We start from the raw sequence: 11827 nt of genomic DNA, 5'->3' as shown, positions 1-11827 counted from the left end.
GAGAAAACCAACAACCAACAGATGTCCCAAAACTCTTCAAAACTGAAACTCAAAGGGTGCCTAGAGTCCCCATTCGGCACAACATTCTCTCACTCCTCAACTCCCCATGATCACCTCCCCAAAATCCTCCACAAATCTCTCAACCGGTCACTCCTCCATCCACATCCCTAAATTTCCTCCTAGAATTTCGGCTATACACTCCCACCTCCCTCAAACACACCAACCACCCAAGCTTCAGAGTTCCAGTGATACACAACCATCCACACGGCAACAAGCCAAAATAAAACACTTTGAGTGTGGCAGGTCTCGAACTCAAGACCTTCAAACATCCCAACACGCCACTATCCCCTAAACCAAAGAGGCTTTTTATGTCATACCTTACCCAATTTTATTTAAGAAACCTACTGTCTAGAGACAGGGTTAATTCAAGCGAAAACAAAAAAATTTGTACAAGCCAAAGCTTGAACTCAGGACTTCTCAGACACTTTCCAGAATACTTAACCACTGAAACAGATACACAGTTGTGTAACACAACATAAAAAAGTAAATACTTAGATTTTTGGGGCGTTACAACTCTACCCCCAAAAAGAAAATTTCGACCTCAAAATTTACCTGGTCAAAACAGATGAGGGTACTGTTGTTGCATCACCTCTTCCGGTTCACACGTGGCTTCCTCCGAGCTGTGGTTGCGCTAAAGTACTTTAACTAGTGGAATAGACTTCCTCCTCAGAACCTTCATATAATGGTCCAAAATCTGAACTGGCTCCTCCTTAAAGGTTAGATCTGGTCTAAACTCAATCTCCTCAATCGAGACGATATGTACAGGATCAGAGCGATACTGCCTCGGCATAGAGACATGGAATACGTCATGAATCTGGTCCAACTTTGGAGGTAACTCGAGTTGATAGGCAACAGCTGTTATTATACACAAACTCTGCTAAAGGCAAGTAATCCTCCCAACTGCCCCAGAAGTCAATCACACAACTCCTCAACATGTCCTCTAGTATCTGAATCACCCTTTTCGACTATCCATCTGTCTGAGAATGGAACGCAGTACTGAAGTCCAATCTTGTACCCAGTGCTTCATGTAGCTTCTTCCAAAATCGAGACGTGAAGCAAGGATCTCTGTCAAATATTATATAGACCAGTACCCTATGCAGTCTTATTATCTCAGCCACATAAAGTTTAACCAGCTTCTGCAACGAATAATCAGTACGAACTGGTATGAAATGAGCAGATTTGGTCAATCGATCCACGATGACCCAGACTGAGTCCTTCTTAGTAGGCTTTAAAGGCAACCCACTAACGAAGTCCATAGTCACTCTCTCCCACTTCCACAAGGAATCTTAACTGGCAGAAGCAACTGGTGTTCAGCCTTGACCTGTTGACAGGTAAGGCATTTACCCACGAAATTAGTAACTTCCCATTTAAGACCTGGCCACCAATATAACTCATGAAGGTCTCTGTACATCTTATTCCCACCAGGATGCATAGCATAAGGAATACTATGCGCCTCTTGCAGTATAGACTACCTCAAATCAATATCTTTCAGAACACAGACTCTCCCACGGAAACACAATGTAACACCCCTAACCCGTATCCGTCGCCGGAATGGGGTTACGAGACATTACTAAACAAAAACACAGTTTCGAATACTTTCATATTAATTCAAGTTTTAAATCACATCAATGCTTATGATTCAATCTAATATCTAATTATAAATTTTTATTGTCATTCACCACATAGCTTAAGTAAAACATAATCCAAAATATATAAATATTAAAACAATTCATTGCATATACAAAACATGTAATGTATTAATAATTTCCTTACGAATATTTGACCTATAATTTTTATACTTATATAAGTCATGCATATACACAAGTTAATTATCCATTAAACTAAATTTCATTCTCGAACCCTTCTATTCATATATGCCATACTGACGTTAATGTGTTAGACTATGGGTAATTTATTTGTTATGTATATTAACATGATTTAATAACGAACATTATAACCCTTTTAATTCTATGTCTACTTGGCTAACTCAATTCATTTATACATACTTAATAATTTATAAATACCTAACAATTTACACTGTCATGGATATATGTATATCAACTATATTACAACCACATATATATTTATATGAATAACATTTAAAAATCCCAACTAATATAACATGACTAATTACCGAGTACACATATAACCTACCTTAGTTTATTTAACATCCGATAAAACATATATCCAAATCACAAGGTACCTTCACAAGCTTATACACTCAAATACATTCTCAAAATAACACATAGATGATCAACATGACATACGGCAGAATAATCATATTAAACTTAGACCATAACTCAACCAAAAATCGAATTCAAACCTAAGGTTTAAGCCATTTTCGATGCATGCAATGCTTACCACAAACATCAAACATAACATTAATATAATTCACTAGTGAATACTAAATCTACCTCAAGCAATTTTATGTACCTTCAATACATTATACCATAATCAGACTTGTTAATGATGTACATATATAATAAGTGCAACTTACCTAGAATTTAAATCACACCTAATATAATATGTATACCACACATTTGACCAAATTTTATTCATGAAACATACACAATATTTATCAACACCCAAGCCCAATGAATACTTAACCAAAACACATAAAACCGAATTTAAGCATATCAAGAAAACCATTTCCCAAGCATATGGTACCTAACACAAACATTATACATACATGGCATGTAACCAAAGTGAACATAAGCTGAACTTAACATAATGAAATTTTAAAGATAAAAGCTTAGCCATTTTCGCATGGCTTATATACATAACCAGCATTCAACATTTCCAAAATATGTTCCAGCCTATACATGTCATAGTTCCAAAATGCAGCTTATAAAATACCGAAGGCGGCTGATAGTGTGATAGACTTTGCTGACGATCACCGAGCTTGTAACTTTATCCAAAATCTATAAAACAGAGTAAGCAAAGACATACAAAATAAGCTAACTTAGCTTAGTAAGTAATAAGCAAATAAACAACTTAATAATATAGTAAACTCATATAAACTAAATGGATTACATTAACATTACCATGCTTAACCTCAAACCTACAAATTCCATAATTAAAATATTTTCATTAACAATTACTCACCTAGGCCGAACGCTCACATAGCCATATAATATATTATTAATCAACATCCAAACCAAATAGTCATAATAAACCGCACATCTATTTATTCATATACGCAATTCAAGAATCATAGAATATCATCATATATGTAAATATTACCTACATGGCTGAATATACCAACTTATATATGCACCTATTTAAGAAACATTCCAATCATATACAACTTAATCATTCACAAGCCGAATAGACATACCACATACACCTATATTCTTCATTTGCATTGTACATGATTTACATCAAATAATCATGACACTTACTTACCTTATCTCAAGTAGATATCAAGTTAATTCATACTGACCATTTAGCTCATTTTACCCATTCGAACACAACTTAGCTTTGCCCAATGAATCATTTGGAATTGGATAGGACACTCGGATAATCACACATATCGTACAATGCCAACGTCCCAGGCGTGGTCTTACATGTAACCACATAACGATGCCACTGTCCCAGATAGGGTCTTATTCGTACACTTATATCGGAATCACATATTCTTAATCGCACACATATATTGGAATCCTATGTCATGACATATGTATCCTAACTATTCTTAAGGTTCATATGAGGCTTTTGGACGTCTAGCTCGGTCAAAACGAGTTCGAAAGCATGGTAACCAAGCTTATTCACATTCGGCTATAACATGTATAAAATCATGTTTTTCATTCCAGCATATATATTTATTACATTTAATTAAAGTTAAGTACATTTATTTGCTTATAAACTTACCTCGGACATTGTAAAACAAGACAGGGCTGCTAGTTTACAACTTTTGTTTTTCCCCGATCCAAATCTGATTTCTTTGGTTCTTGATCTAAACATATTCAAATTAAGCTCATTCAAACATACTTTCATTCAATTTAGTCCAAAAACACATAAATGGGAAAATTACCATTTTACCCCTAACATTTACACTTTTTACAATTTAGTCCCTATTACACAAAACACAAAATATCCAAAATTTCAAGATACCCATGTTTGGCTGAATATTCCTAGTGTTCATACAAGCCCATATATTTTATTTATTTTACATTTTAGTCCCTCAAATTATTATTTTTACAATTTAGTCCTAATTACTCAAAATCATCAAAAACTCCAATACAAAAATGTTAATCTAAAACATATCTTTCATATTTCATCATCAAACAACAAAAATCACAAGCTATTAACAATGGCACAACTTAGAATATTCACCAAACTCAAAAATAAAGAATGGGTCTTGAAGATTACTAAGCAATGATCTCAAAAAGGTAGAAATTATCAAAAACCGAATAAAAACGAACCTTGATTGAGCTTAGTTATAAGCCAAACCGTAACTTGACTTCTTTCTTTTTCTTTTATTAAGTTCTAGAAATGAAAAGTATGAGCACTTAGGTTTTTGTTTTATTTTTTTCTGATATGTTTTATATTACAACATATTACCACATAATTTACTAATTTAACCTTAGCTTAAGTTATTTATATTTCACCTATTAATGGAAAAATATGTCCATGCAAGGATTCAAACGTATATTTACATTATAAGTGCCTCCATTAATAAAGACAACAACAATTAAGTAGTTTCACATTTAACCACCAAATTTTTATTTTACGCGATTAAGTCATTTTATTTAATCAGACACTCAAACGATAAAATTAAATCACAAAAATTTCACAGATATAAATTCACACAAAATAAACACAGAAAATAATTTTTAAATAATTTTTTGATTCAAATTCGTGGTCCCGAAACCACCGTTCCAATTAGGGTCTAAATCGAGCTGTTACACACAATACCCCTTCGCCGTTCAGTCCAAAATCTGAAGTTTCCCCCCTCTCTATCTATCGAAAATGAGGACCCAAGGACACATCCTCCAATTGTTTCCCCTTAATCTACTCAATCCACATCGGTTTAATCAGAAGTTCAGCCAAAAGACTACCATTATCGAATAGGCTGAGACGAGCAAACATAGCCCTCAGATCAATTACAACCCTACGGCTTAGTGCGTCGGCCACTACGTTGGCCTTACCAGGATGATATTCAATCGAATAGTCATAATCCTTAAGATGCTCGATCCATCTATGCTGCCTAAGATTTAACTCCTTCTGTGTGAGGAGATACTTGAGGCTCTTGTTATCCGTGTAAATGATACACTTCTCACTGTACAAGTAATGCCTCCAAATTTTAAGTGCGAATACCACCGCAGCCAACTCCAAGTCATGTGTCGAATAATTCGCCTCATGCGTCTTAAGCTGGTGAGACGCATAAGCCACCACCTTACCTTCTTGCATCAACACACAACCCAAACCAACGTGTGATGCATCACTATAGATAGTAAACTCTTTCCCAAACTCCAATTGAATCAAGAGAGGGGCCTCAGTCAAAACCTTCTTAAGCCTCTCAAAACTTTCTTACTGCTTATCAGTCCAGTCAAACGGTACCCCTTTACACAACAACTTAGTCAGAGGTGCAACAATCAACGAAAACCCTTCCACAAAACGTCTATAGTACCCTGCCAGACCCAGGAAACTTCAAATCTCAGATACTGACTTAGGCTGCTTCCAATCCAAAAATAGCTTCAATCTTCCGAGGATCAACCCTAATCCCTTTAGCAAATACCACATGACCCAGAAATGTCACCTCTCATAACCAAAATTCACACTTACTGAACCTGGCATACAATTGCTACTACGAACCGATCTAGATAGGGTTGAACACGTGATTCATCAGATCCATAAAAGCTATTGTTGCATTCGTTAGTCCAAATGGCATCTCCAAGAACTCATAATGACCATAACGAGTCCTAAACGCCATCTTATAAATATGAGTCTCCTTGACCCTTAGTTGATGGTACCCCAATCGGAGGTCAATCTTAGAGAAGACCAAAGCTCCTCGGAACTGATCAAATAGATCGTCTATCCTCAGTAGGGGTACTTATTCTTAATAGTCAATTTGTTCAGTTGTTGATAATCGATGTACATACGCATGGTTCTGTCCTTCTTTTTCACAAATAATACCGGTGCTCCCATGGAAACACACTAGGGCAGATGAACCCTCGATCCAGTAACTCTTAAATCTGAGCTTTAAGCTCCTCAAGCTCCTTCGGTACCATTCTATAAGGGGCGATGAACACCAAAGCTATACCAGGCAAGAGCTCAATCCCAAACTCAGCTTCACGGTTTGGAGGTAACCCAGGTAGCTCATCGGGAAAGACGTCCGAAAAGTCCTTAACTATTCTGATATCTTTAACGGACGAAACCTTAGAACCAGAAGCACCGATATAGGCTAGATACGCCTCACAACCCTTACGAACCAATTTCTCGACCCTAAGTGCAGAATTTACATTTGACAGATGATTTCGATACTCCCCAATCATAACTACCTCATCACCCTTTTCAATTTTCAGTACCAACCATTTTGTTGCATAGTCTAGATTCACCTAATGCTTAACCAGCCAGTCCATGCCCAATATTAAGTCGAATTCTCCAAAAGGAAGTTCCATTAAATTCGCCAAAAATATCTCTCCTTGAACCTCCAATGGTACATCCTTAAACAGTTTATTCACTCTCACTGACTGCCCCAATAGACTTAACACCGTAACCTCACTCGTAGAGATTTCAACCATCACACCCAAAGTCTCAAATACAGTGCATGCTATAAAATTTTTCGTAGATCAAACATCAATCAATGTAGTGTAAGGTACATTATGGATAAAGAACGTGCCCGTAATAACATCTAGAGCGTCTTCATCCTCTCGGCAGCGTGTAGCATAAGCCAGAGCTGGTAGCCTCGCCTCAGTATGACAAGCACCTCTGCCCGATGCACCACGCCCATGACCCATACCATTTCCACCTCTCGCCTGACCACGGCCTCTTAGTGGCTGTTGAACACCTCTCGGCGGCTAAACAATACCCATACCAGTAGCTTGCATCTGATTGGGCCTCCGTGGACAATCTCTGATGCGATGCTCCAAAGAACCACACCTCAAACATGCCCCGATCCATTTCCAACACTCGCTCTGATGGCGTCTCCCACAACCAGCACAAGAATACGGCCCAAATGCAGCAACAAGGGGCCCAAATCTGATTGGCCCATCAACTCTGGCCTTTTTCTTAGGCCTCACAACTGCACTTGAGGGCTCCTAAACCCTCTTATTCCTTCCCATGTCTTTCTCACGATTCTGGCGCTCAGCGCGCTTCACATTCTCAGTGATCTTCACTGTTTCCACTAACACAGCAAAATCTTACTCCCTCTGTAGAGCTATCAGAACTCGTAGATCATCTCTGAGGCCGTCCTCAAAACGAACACAGTGCTCATATTTAGTCGCCACCATCCCACGCGCATAGCAGCTAAGTCGCAGAAACTCAGACTCATTCAGCTACTGATTTATCCCCTTGAGTCAAATTCAGGAACTCACTTCTCCGGGATCCACATAACTAGCGCCCACATACTTTACTTGGAATGCAGTCTTGAAAAATTCCCAAGTCAACCGATCGGGTTGAGTACCCTCTTTAACTGTAAGCCACCACTGATAGGCTTCATCTCATAGCGACAACACTGCGCCTTTTAATTTCTGCTCTGGGGTGCAATCGAGGTCATCCATGATTTTCTCTGTGGCCTCAATCCAATACTCAGCCACATTGGGGGCAACTCCAGTGATACCCCTAAACATCTCAGCGCTACTAGACCTGAGTCGTTCCGTCACCAACCCACGACCCACAGAACCAGTATTAAGCCCAGCGACCCTTTCCAAAATCTGTAACATAGCCTGGAACAGTACGTCTTCCCCAGCTGCATGATCGTGTGACCCAGTCTCAGTCATAGGTGAAGCCGATGCCTTCCTAGCTTCATCATTAGGCATATGACCTGATGCTGAAGACCCAGCCCGAGCACCTCCACGGCTTCTGTGGCGGCCTCTTGTACCCCTTCCACAAGTACCCCTGATGCTCATTATCGTATTACTCTTTATCTGTATTAACAGTTTTATGCATCAGTTTTATTTTTTTCAACGAAACTACGTTTTTCGAAATTCGCTTCAATGTGACATCGCAGATTTGGTCGTAACGTCTAGGCCGAATTTGGGGTGTTCACATCACATATATATACATTCATAAATTAGTAGTAACATTATGTGTATATATATATGTATGTATAATTCTATACCTACGAACTTACCTCGAGATTTATAGTTCTAAAACGAGGCCGACGACTAATCTAACACACTAGCTTTTCCTCTGTTTAGATTCGTTTGATTCATTTTTGGATCTAAATAATAATTTTTCATTCAATTAATATAATTCTAGCACATAAATAATTTGTCTAATACAATTAAGTCCTTCTATAAACATTTTACAAATTTATCCCAATATTTTACCTTTTATGCAATTTATCCCCTAAACCCAAAACTTGCAAATTTACCATTTTTAGTTAAAAATTCATGCTAACTGATTTTCATAGGGTTCATAATCAGCCCATTTTTATCATCATTTCACAATATTTACCTTGAATTTTACTATTTTCACAATTTAATCCCTAATCATTAAATTTATTAAAATCAATTAACAAAATACTTATAATTAATAACTAATACTTCAAATTCATCATTTAACATCTAAAATCACAAAGATTAATCAATGGTAACATTCAAAATCTTTAACAGTTTCAAAAATAAAGGTATGGGCTAGCTAGACTTAGTTGAAACGATCTCAAAAACATAAAATTATTAGAAACGGGTGAAAATTAGCTTACCATGCAAGAATATAACCATGGAAAATCTTTAAAAATGGCTTCTCATGTTATGTTTTCTTATTTCGGTGGAAGATGATGAATAAAAAAACATTTGGTTTTTATTTTACTTAATTTAACATATTAAATTAATTAAAATTATTTTAACAAAAAAACAATTCATTTAACACAAGCATTATCGTCCACTACATTACTCTAGGGTCTAATTTCCCTTTAGATCCCTAAACCAACATTAACTAAAAAAGGAGATAATTAAGCTATTAGATACTGACGTAATTTACCCCATTTCTAACAGTTGTTGGGTAAGTCCAATGCAAGTCATGCCCAAGAAAATAGGCATGACAGTAAAGAAAAATGCTGAGGGCAATCTAGTACCCACTCGAGTACAAAATGGGTGGCGTGTCTGCATTGATTATAATAAGTTGAATTCATATACTAGAAAAGACCATTTCCCTCTTCCTTTTATAGATCAAATGCCTGAACATTTAGCTGAAAAAACTTATTATTGTTGTCTTGATGGATACTCAAGTTTTTTCCAAATCTCAGTTGCACTAGAGGGCCAAGAAAAGACCACTTTCACATGCCCATTTGGCACATCTGTGTATAGAGGATGCCATTCGAACTTTGTAACGCGTCGAACTTTGTAACGCGCCGACCACCTTCCAAAAATGCATGATGAGTATATTTTTTTGAATACGTAGAAAACATTATTGAAGTTTTTATGGATGATTTTATTGTGTATAGGAACTCTTTTGATGAATGCCTTAAAAATCTCACGAAAATTTTAAGTAGATCCATAAAATTTAATCTTGTCTTGAATTACAAGAAATGTCATTTTATGGTAGACAAAGGTTTAATTCTAGGATATATAGTTTCAGCTAAAGTGATGTATGCACACCTGGGGCTCCCTCAAGTGCATATCAAGATTCAATTGATGTGACAGCCCTAAAGTGACCCTAGTCGAAAAGCGGTTTCGGGACCGCTAAATCGAGTCACCAAACTATTTGAATATGATATTTATTGTCTAAAATATGTGATTATGAATGTGTGAAAGTTTTAAGCTTCGATTTAGTAAATTGCATGTGAAATTAGTCAATAGGACTTATGTGTGACACTTTTGAAATGTGATAGGCTAATCTATAAGGATCTATTAGTGCATGTAATCAAAGGGGTGGACTTGCATGTCAATTTCCCCCATTTAATTACTAGTGGCCGGCCATGACAAAGGGTGATAGGCAAAACATGTCATAAAACATGTTGTGATAATGGTTTATGTTAGAAAAAAATAAAATAAGGAGTATGGGCAATAAAATAATAATGGGAAGGTAAATGATGACAAAAAAAATGTGTGTGGTAGCCCCCCCATTGCCGTGAATTGAAAAAAAAAAAGAAAGAAGTTCTCATGTTGTTCTTGGCCGAATGGGAGAAAGAGAAGAAGGGGGAAGAGATTTGAGAAAATCGGCTATGGTGGGTTGCTAGACTAAGGTATGTTTGATGTTGTCCATGAGATTCATGCATGTTTTTAGTTGTTAGTTTGAGTTCTACCTAGCCCATGGTTTAAATCTTTGCTATGAGATGGAGATGATATTCGGCCATGGGTGTTGTCTTCTTGGTTGATGTTTGATGTTGTGGTGATGAGGCATGAAGATGAGTCAAGTTTCGGCTAAGGTGGATTTGTGTTGATGTCATTTGCATGCTAAGTGTGAAGCTTTGTAATGATACATGTGATGGTGATTGATGACTCTTGGATTTTCTTTTTGGCATTTTTGAGTTAGACATTCAGTTCCTTGTGTAACCCATGACCAAAATTGAATGGTATGGTGTCTTGATGCATTCGGCCATGGTAGAAAGTAGATGTGAAATGGTAGTAAGGTGAAGTGCAAAATGTTAGTATTTGATTACTAGTGTATATATGCGTATTAGCCGAGTTTTGAACTTGAAACAAAATGATATATAATCAATACAAGTAACTATACTTGTAGGAAGTATTAAGCATATAATCGGCCTCAACATAGACATGCATATTCGGCCATAGGAAGAAGATTGGTGTTGCATGTATTCGGTTAGAGGCAAGCATATTGATGCTTTTATCTTGGCTTAGACAATCGGCTAAAAGAGAGTGTGGGCTAATATGTTGAATTGATTTATGATTTCATATGTATGTGACTTTAATGTCTAATGTATATATATATATGGGCTAAGTACCTTGAGTTCCTCTTTTGATGCTCAAATGATTAAATCAATTTATTTGTTAAATAAAGGGAAGGAAAAAGTGGTCGAATAGCCATCGAAATCGTTCGACAACATCCGAGGTAAGTTTTCGAGCAATGAGACTTAGTTTATGATTTGATTAAGTCATGATGTATGAGCATAACAAATATACGGTGATATGATGATTCTACTTGAATTATATGATGAGTTAATTAGTCTATAAGTATGACGGGTAGCCGTATGTGCATAGAGATCGTGTCATAAAGCAAACTAAACCATGCTGTTTGTATGTGGCTAGTGAGCTGAAAATGAGAGTGCTTAATACGTGACTTGTGTTTGAACTCTAATTATGAAAATGAGATATAAATGTGTCATGATTTATTGATATGTGCATGAATATTCGGATGATAACCGGCTAAGTCCCAAGGCATTTGTGCGAAGTTATTACATCCGGCTAAGTCCCAAGGCATTTGTGCGAGTTATTACATCCGGCTAAGTCTCGAGGGCATTTGTGCGAGCTACTATATCCGGCTAAGTCCCGAAGGCATTGGTGCGAAGTTACTATATCCGGGCTATGTCCCGAAGGCATTGGTGCGAGTAGCTATATCCGGTTAAATACCGAAGGTACTTGGCTTGGGAATGAGCGACCTTGCTGTAATAGTTTCAATTAATATGCTCGTAAAATCCCAG

This window comes from Gossypium arboreum, chromosome 6 (assembly GCF_025698485.1).
Source record: "Gossypium arboreum isolate Shixiya-1 chromosome 6, ASM2569848v2, whole genome shotgun sequence".
In the NCBI taxonomy this organism is placed as follows: Eukaryota; Viridiplantae; Streptophyta; class Magnoliopsida; order Malvales; family Malvaceae; genus Gossypium; species Gossypium arboreum.
Note: the sequence above shows the minus strand (reverse complement) of the source record.